This window comes from Pomacea canaliculata, linkage group LG11, assembly GCF_003073045.1.
Source record: "Pomacea canaliculata isolate SZHN2017 linkage group LG11, ASM307304v1, whole genome shotgun sequence".
Taxonomy (NCBI): Eukaryota; Metazoa; Mollusca; class Gastropoda; order Architaenioglossa; family Ampullariidae; genus Pomacea; species Pomacea canaliculata.
In genome coordinates, this window is record NC_037600.1 from 8,873,834 (window position 1) to 8,883,712 (window position 9,879).

Consider the following 9,879-nt stretch of genomic DNA (forward strand, 5'->3'; position numbering starts at 1 on the left):
TGCCCATGAGGAAATCTTGATTTCAGTTTACAGCTAAGCGTTAAACCGTCAAAATTTTTGTTCTCGAAGAGCGAAAATTATGGTCTCCACTTATTCCACCCTATTAGCCCGTCCCTCTCACGTGCGCACACAGCTACCCCTCTCGTGCGAAGGAGCGGATGGCCTAATTGAACAACAGTACCTAAACCCGATGGCGCATTTGTGAGATAATAAGCGTGGTACACTGTATTTTCCTCCTCCTCCAGCTTTGAAGTGAATACTCGTCCATAGTGGGTTGGAGAAGGTAAGCCAGGAAGGCCTTTGCAAAAGCTGATTCCCAGATAAGTGAGGTCTCGTTTATTGAATAAGTTCGCCAGCTCACTTGAAACGGAAGGGTGCTCAATCAAATATACCGTTTACATTGTTCGACAACAGTAGGTGACTCCAAGATGTTAAACGTAATGCACACCCAGGCTGACAGTCAGAGTTCTGGAGGATTAAATCCAATTCTGTTGATCCTGCGAAAAGCAGGAATATTAGCAGCGAAGGGACCGATGCATTGTTCTTGCCAGGTAATATCACTTCTAAACTTCGAAGTACCGCTTTTTTCCTGTGGGGAGAAACAGACCATTGTTCGTATTTTGCTTTCGGTTCTTTGCACATCAGCGGTCAAAAGCATTATCTGAGATTACAGATGTCCATAAATTAAGGCGAGGGATTGATAAAACATGCGCTGACATGGGAGCGGGAAAATAGTCCGAAAGTGTTCTTTGTTCAGACGAATCCCGTGGTTTACATTTCGTCACAAACATGTCAAACGCAATTTATGGTAATGCTCTTCTTCATTGGCTGCTCAAGCACAGTTCAAATAAAATTTAAAAACTTTACAAAAGCGGATGTGCTAGACCGTATTTCACCCAATTTTCCCTCCGACCATTTCCCAAGTACAGAGCAAATAGAGATCGTTAGCCTTCAAAAGAGTAAAGCAGGCCTTGTACCGGTGATACATTATACCTACATTCAGTCCCAAAAGACTGAATGTTGATGATAGAAGAACAGCTAGGATAAGAATGTCATAGAGTGGTCTCTGCACTTTAATAAACAGGTCAGCTTTTGACAACAATGATCACATCCTCTCCCTCCCCTCCGTGTGCGCGCGTGTGTGTGTGTCTTTAAATTTTGAAAGACGATATGTGCAAGTAGGTAATTTTGATCACGAAGTTCCACCCTATCTCCTCCCAGCTATTAACTGTACAAAAGAATTAAAAAGTAAAAAATTATACTGTGAGTACCATATGTGCAACCATATATTTATAAAGGTCGCAGAGTAAGTTTGGGTGGTTCCTTTTGCTTGGGAGCTTGTTTATACTTGATATTTACTCCGCCCGTTCGAAGGCGTTGTTAGTGGATTCACATTTACAAAATTTATTACGCAGAATTGATTGCGATGCACCTCTACTACACAAAGAAAACTTGGACAGTCACCATTTATAAGAAGATAATCTACGAGAGAAAGATAGACACATAGGGGGGAGGGATCGAGTCGTGTGGCGGTTGACATGAACACAATTTTTATTCGCTCCCACCATCCCTCACCACAAGCCGCCATCGGACGTCTTTACCTTTCTTTGATCTGGTCCGCGCGAAAGCAGTGTGCGCTGACAGTCTGTCAGGAGACGGGACATTACATGTAGGCTAGTAAATTATATAGATATGTGTAGAACCTTATCAAAAGTTTACTAAAACATTGTTTATTAAATTGTTTACAAATGGAAAAGAAATGTTTCAGCATAATTTGTCGTTTCTATAAGACGGAAGAGGGAATAAAATTCTGTATGCAGTGCACCTAACCCGCTGGAAAAAAAAGTTGGTAAAGTTCTGTTTGAATAACATGGAACATGACGCACGAGGACTAAGTTACATGAGAATTTCATTTCGCTTCAGTAAATAACATACAAAGAAACACCAGCATCTTTATTAAAATGTGTAGACGAAGATTAAGCTCATTGACTGCTTTGACACGATCAAAAGTCATTTTTCTATGTTGATAAAGATAAACGTTCATATTCTAAACTTTTTTTCTTATCTTGAGATCAGAACTGGAAATTAACCCTTTCTCCTCCCTCAGGTAGGATTGTGAGAGAAGACTGATCAAGTCTCAACACTTATTCCAAGTAATGAAAAGATAATTGGTCACTGGGGAGGACGAAAAGGTAAAGTTTAAGAAGAATAGAAAGGATGATGAGGAGAAATCCTTTTTGTTTAATTTGTTTTGAATACATTTTTTATTTCCTTTTTTGCACCTCCTAATAGCCTCGGCAGGAGAGAAAAGTTGTTAGTCTGAAGGAAGAGGCCAAAAAGTTGCTTAAAATTGAAATTTACCCCTATGTATTATTTTAGAGAAAACTAGAGAAGCTACATGTTATATATAACGGGGGAAAAGTAACCATAACCTCGAGTGCATGCAGGTGATGTTCACAGTCAAGCAAGTGATGTTCACAGTCAGGTCTGGTGAAGGTGTAATTTACAAACTTGTAATACAGGTGTTGAGACAGGTTTATAGACTCCCGGTCAACACCCTCTAACACCTTGTGTAGGTGTAAATGAAAAGCTTAGAAAACTCCGATGAAGGCAGGAGGAGGTAAGGTTATCTACAGTCGGTTTGAAATACTTCGAGATACTTTATTATCCTTAATAAAGGCGCGAGGAAAATGTAGGTTCTCTTGAGGAGGTGTGAAAAGAATAGTTATTTAGACTGGAGGTTCGAACCCCAATTTGCTGTTTTCTAAAGAGGTGCGAGAGGAGGTTTATGGTGTTTGAGTGAAGGTGTGACAAGTACTCGAAAGCGACTTCAAGAGAGAGCACTGGATGAATACAGGTGGAGAATGACCCACCCACCAACAAAATATATTTTTTGACCCTGCTGACAACACTTATACTCAGTTTACACATCGAGTGCCTTTATATACTCTCTCACTCTCTTTCTCTCCTTTCTCGTGTGCGTGAGATGTGGGATATACCTCATCCTTTTTCCTGAATTGAGTTTTAATAAGCCGTTGGTTATGAATCGACATTTTGGGGTAGCCCCTAACTTCATGTGTTTTTCCACCTGTCTCCCATTTCAAGAGCATTTAGGCTTCCATAATTTATCTCCCTTTCAAACTATCTACCTCCATACTTCTACCTCTCTCTTCTGTTCATTTTCTTTTTTCATTCCAATCCCCCTGGCGTGCTTGTGTCAGCATGCACTCGTCTGCACAGTCACCATGGCGACGCCAGAAAGTGAGAGATAAGGCATCATGTCACACTAACCTTCCCCGTTAAAGTTTCTTTTTTTGTCATAGCATATGTCAGCCATTAGCTGCACAGTGAACAAACACCATTGTCATCCTCTCCGAGAAAGAGGTCGGGTGCCCAGCCCACCCGACTGTCCGTGTACCGCCGGTGCAAAAAGCAACATGGACGTCCTCCTGGTGAACAGGTCTCTGCTGGCAACAAAGTGGAACAGGAAACAGCACTTCGTGGGGCTAATCATAGTCTGTCGCTAATTCCTGGAAAACCAAGCAATGAGGGACCAAGATTGACCCTTAAGATAGGGCAATCCCACAGCCACTAAGATTGCAAGCATGGATTTAGGTAGAGTATGCGAATTCGGGATTGCATGGAATCCGCAACGCTGAACCATCTTGGCGCAAAATTCAGATTACCCAGTATTGCGATTCAATAGGAGGAGCATGTAAATATTCTTTAAACCATGTCAATAATTTTATTTGTTTCATGGTTTGCTCGGGAGAATTGCTATTTGAAAAGGAATTCAGATTGTGGTGAAGGAGGGTTAAAAAAAAATAGGGAGACAACATTAATAGCTGCCAGTTCGAGATTTCCAAATGAAAAAGATAAGGGCTGAAAATCACGCTGTAGATCAATTTGTCTTTGGGTTTATTTATTTTGCAGAAATCCAGGTGAGACATATTGCAGCTGCCAATCGGTCGATGAGACCCTCTGACTTTTGTTCAAATGGACAGGACACTCCAACCATAGCTTCGGAAATGCTAATAAAACTTTAACATGGGTTTGTGTTTCGCGGGCTGCGGGTGGTTCTTCACCGGTGAAGTGCCATAAAAGCGAGTTTTCGTCGCTCCCGTCATTCAAACATTGTGTCCCATCGTTCAAGCCTGTGGCTGACGCTAATAGAGGCGCAGGACAGGATGTGGGTGAGCTTCCCTCACTTCAACGCACACTCAATCTTCCCTCGGACTTAGTGGTTAGGGGTGGGAAGAGGGGTGAGTAGGTGGGAAGAGGGGTGAGTGGGAGGGAAGAGGGGTGAGTGGGTGGGTATGGCAGTTGCTGACAGGCACGAACTGTCAATTTTATCGGCTGTAGAGTACCTGTTCAGCCATTCCAGAAGCTCGGTTTCCATATTATTCTTCTTTTGCTGGTACTGACGGTTATGGCTACCTGACAGCTGACGTCATGTACAACCTGTGCTTGTCACCCTGCAAGGTTTGCTTTTTATTACAGTCGCAGTGAATACAAACTTCTTGCTTATAGTAATTTCCCTGTACTCTCGACTTTCCTGTCTGCAGAAGTCTTAACTGTCTGTCGTTTCTGTGTTCACAATGGCCTGTGTGTATTTATTCTAGAAACTGAGTAGAAACTACAGAAAATATTGTAGTTTGGAGAGTCTCTAAACGTGAACTAGTATTATTGTTAATATTAGAAGCATTATTGAAGAAGGAGGGGGCAATGAGCACTGCCAGGGGTCCTTCCTTGCGTGTACGCCACCTTTGAAACATTATCGTCCTTTTCATCTGAAGCGATCAGAGGTCAGTCTAGTGAACCTCCCAGAGAGAACCTACGCTATCGCCTCCTAGGAAATTATCTCCCTTCCTCTCCACCAGAAGAACTCGGTGAAAATGACAGTTATTTATTTACGAGAATGACAGAATAAGCACATCACTGTGGCTTTAAAAAAATCAGGCGTGTACCGTTCGCCCTAAAGAGTGGTTAGCGTATGCTAAACTGCTAGACTACTGCAATCAGAGGAGGCATAAAAATAATAAAAAGAGAATGAATGGCGAAATGAACGTACAAAAGGTAGTGATTATTTACTCATATTTCCAGACAGTTTATATTCGTAAAGTAACACAAGCAGACAGACGGACAGATTGACTGATTTTGAGAAACACAGAGCTCAAAAGCGAATGACCTGGTTCGCATCCCGTCAATACTTTCATTTCTTATTCCCATGGCGCTGAACGTTTCCAGGCTTCGTCCAGAATTGTTTTCGCCGTCACAGTCGGTTGTCAGCTCCAATTCCTCTCTAACTTTTACCGAGTCAGGCGAAAAGGCAATTTCCTCTGTAAAGTGAAATCACTTGTTTGACCTTTTAAAAGCATCGATCTGACTGCAAATCGGAAGATGGATTCGAACGCGAATACAACAACGCTGTGAGCGCGTGAAGTGAAGCAGAATGAAGAAGAAAAAAATACAGGGACGCTCACTCTCTAGTTGTTTGTGCAATCGCTCGTTAGATTACAAAAAAGTGTAGTGGATGTCATCAGTAAATGTCCCGTAACAAATTTTGCAGGTAGCTTGCGGAATGTTTTATGAAATGCATTAAGACTGCGACATTGAACGGTTAAAACGTTTGCGCCGCTGCGTTGCCAGTCAACAAAGTCATTGCAAACGTTATTTTCTGGTGATATCGATATTGTGTTGACCGATCCTCACAAGGGAAGAAGAGGTGATCGTGCCGTCTGGTAGTATAAAATACAATAAAGATATAAAATACAGCGGAGCATAAAATTGTGGTGGTAAAATATACAGTAGAACGTAGTGAGTGTGAAGACGTAAATACAACGTAATGAAGCGAGCGTGATAACGTAGATACTACATAATGTAGTGAGAGAGACAATGTAGATACAACTTATTATGGTGAGAGTGACGACGTAGATACAACGTAAGGAGTGAGTAAGACAAGTAAATAAAGTGTGACAACAAAAATATAGCACGGGCGGTGAGTCTTCATTACACACAGTTTGAAAAGATGAGTAGTCTCACTACAGGAATCGAGAACAGTCCAGAAAACACAGAAAATAAACAGTCTCGCATTGAAAAGATGACATTTATTTATTTATTCCTCTGGTTCCTGGGGTATGTGGGTGGAGGGAAGTTTGGATGGACGCAGCGGCTGACAGGACTCACCACAAAAAGACAGGAAAAATCGACTCAAAATCGGTGTGAAAAATAACAGAGAGGTTTGTGAAACAACAAAGAGGTGTGAGAAATAACAGAAGAGCACGAAACAAACAAAGAAGTGTGAAAAACAACAAAGAGGTGTGCAAAACACCACAGGTGTGTGAAACAATAAAGATCATTCAGACAAAGTTTAAAACCTTGCGGGTCGTGACCAGCCTTCTCAGATATTTTTCTCCCAGAAAGCATGAACTGTGAAACAAATTTTCCATCAGTAGCCGGGGCTAATGTGTTGTTGTTTGTGCTGTGATGCTAATGGCGTGAGAGGGACAGAGTGTTTTCCACAGCAGCCATGTTCTGTCCGGAGACAGAGCTGTTGATAGCAACGCCCACGACGGTTGAGGGGGGATGATGGTGGGGAGGGGGACACATACATCATATCTGTCATCAACAAGGTTTTTTTTCCCCTCCCCCGTGTCTGCAATTAAGTGGTCAGAGTGTAAAAATGGCTTTGCCATGTTATCCCTTTATCGACTTCGTCAAAGCAGCGCAGGTCCACAGGAATCGGGTGTCGGAATCCAAATCCTCTTGTATTCTTCTCATAGAACTCCTGCTGTGTGCCTTTAAAATGTCCGCATGTATTCCTCTTTAAACTGATTATCATAGAATTAGGTCCCATCAGCACAGACAATCCTTCTACACTCGTTGAAAGCTCTGTCTGAGAGATTAATTTTTTTGAAAGTGATTAGATGAAGTTTGCTACATAAGATGATTTATTCCTCGATACCATCGGAACAAATATTTCACTTACATGTAGAAGAAAAGCCTTTCTCATCTGCGTAGAAAAAATATATTAGAACATGGTTACGACCTCAATCTGTGTCAGAATATATTTGAAAGCTTATATCTTTCAGACTTATCTTGTTCGATTAAGTCGGAGGAAGAAAGAGCTCAATAGAATCTTGAATGACCACGACAATAGTTGTTGTCCGATGTGTCTTTAATTATTGTACTCGACGATAAGCTGCTAGAAAATTAAAAATATCTTGCTGTGGAGTGGATCTTTAACTAACTCACCTGACTGTTAGCGATGTGGCATATGAGAGAAGTGGATTCTCTTGTTGCCATGCAGCTAATTGGTCTCCAGTTGAGGACAACCGTGTTTGTGTTCGTGTTGGGTTTTCTCAGGTGTGAGAACACTTTCTCAAGATCAGAGGGTATTTGATTATCACTTTGAACGTGTCAATATGCCTGTTGAGGTGGACAGCCGTCGTCTATACACCATCTGAACGTCGGTGTGGCTGACTCATGTCATGTTTCCTGCAACTTCCGGCGTCCGCACCAGAGACCAACCACTTCCGTTGTTGGTTGCACATGCGTAGTAGATGATCTGCCTAAAGTTGATCGAATTCTGGTTGTAACCAGATGCATTTTATTTTAACTTAAATTGTTTTCTGTATTGTGAGAGAAATATACACTTTTAGACGCATGTTAGGCAGAGTCGTCACTGCCCATGTGCGTACTGCAAACGGAAGTCTGTGGTTGCACGCCGAACGTCTGACATACTAAGACTTTTACTAAGCCGTTCTTAACTGGATAAACATGCACTAACGTTTGACAAAGTTGGCCAAAGTGAACATTACGGTTATATAAATATTTTGCCTAAATTCGTTGGACTTTCGTTCTTATTTTCTGGATTAAGGGTCTCTTTCTCTCTCACTCTCTCTCACTCTCTCTCACTCACTCTCTTTCTCTCTCACGCACACTCTTTCACATATACACCGGGGAACAAAGAAAAATTGTAAGGAACAGTGCAGATAGTTATCCACCCATATCCATCCTCACGTTAAAATGTAAAAATAAACAATAACCACTATTCATGTATGACTTTGAAGCCAGACTGGTGTCTTCTTTTTATTTCGTGGACAAACACTACGTTTCTTGACGACAGCTCCGCATTATTTCTGTAATAAATCTTCCAGTTTTTTACTTAAAAAAAATTCTTTTCTCATGTTCCGCATTCAGGTACATTCTAAAGCCAAGTGTAGTCAGCAAGAGAAAGAGAGAAAAATAAAATAACAAAATAAAAAGTGTACTGTGTATTCATAGGGCGTGTCTTTGCGTCTGCAGGAATCCGTGCTGTGCAAACTTCTAGAAGAACAGGGGGTTAAAATACAACCTTCTTTTTGAAGCCATTTCAGCCAGGCTTGAGGGACCTTCAGTGATTCGTTGTTACTGGCATCGTGAAGTATTGTAGCCCTTTGTTCGCATGGTGGTGAGCTAATGTGGACATGCAGTCGGCTCTCAACCGAGTTGTCTTACAAGAAATCGCCAAGTCAGCTGCTTTCAGAAGGTCTGTTTGTTTAAAGGTGGAGTTGAGTGGTAGTGGTAGTGGTGGTAGTGGTAGTGGTGGCAGTGGCGGCGGAGGTGGTGGTGTTGGTTCTATTTTTGGCGCTACCGTACCTCTAGGATATTATTGTCGCCTTTGTCTAGATGCGGTCAATAAAAGGATTGTGTTTGAAGGGCTGCGAGGAGCTATGGCCTCTCAGCAGATTTTTCCAGGCTTCTTTTATTGAATGGGAAATCTACGACAATGGACACAGCTGGCCAGTCAACCACCACAAACATGTGGCTGTACGTTTGGCATCAGTTTGACGTCAGAGCAAAGTTTGCCGTTATGGTGTGAAAGGTCAGAGAGTTCAGAGCCTTAAACGCTGTCCTTGCGTAGGAAAATTCTATCATTTGTTCTTTCCTTCTTTATTTAATTTTGTCCCAGGTATCGTCTGCGCGATCGTCCCATGTCCGTCAAAGAGTTCTTTTGTCGATCTTGCAGGCCTTTAATGGTTCTTGAAGAATTTCTCCACTAGCCATGGTTTTGTGAGAGGGATAAATTGGAAAGGAAGGGGAGGTAGGTAGGGTGGGTGAGAGAAAAAAAGGAGGAGCACTGAGTGGGGAGAAGGAGACAAGAGGACAAAAGATTAAAAGAACATAAAACCATGGGTAAAATGTGGGCGGAATATACCCACACATATCAATAACATGCACAAAGAACAACCACACATTGAGGAAGACTATCCTACAATGAGACTCACGTTGCCCCTAGACGTCCATTCAAGACAGAATTTAAAGACTAAGCTTTCTCTATTTGACTTAGAGTTCTTGATCCTTTTGATACTAGGTTTTTATATTTCTCTGTATTTGTTTGTTGATAGTCTTCGCTCTATGTGTATGTGCTATGTTTAGTTTGTGTCTGTTGTGTACATTTATGTTTTACTTTGCTTTTACTTCTGTACAGCTGAGCCTTCTAGAAGAATTGAAATGCCATATACAAATTATTCTTCTTGTTTTTCTTCTTCTTGGAAAATTTCTTTGCTGAAACAGTAACCTACCTGATCTCCGCCGTTGTTCGTATCAGGACCAGTAATATTTGAATGTTGTCTCGTAGTAGTGTGAGGGTCACACAGAGTGCAAGTGTATCCATGTGTACCTGCTTGTATGTCTTTTGGTATTCATAGTTTATCTCACATGTGTGGGTGGTGTATAGTGCAGGTAAAAGAGAGTGAGGGAGAGAGTAAGCAAAGTGGTGTGTGTGTGTATAAGAAATAATTTGTTGAGTGCATAAATAATAGTGCGAGTGTGGGTGTCAGTGTGACTGGTGTTTGTAGAGTGAGTGGTGCTTACATCATGAAGTCAGATTCCTAG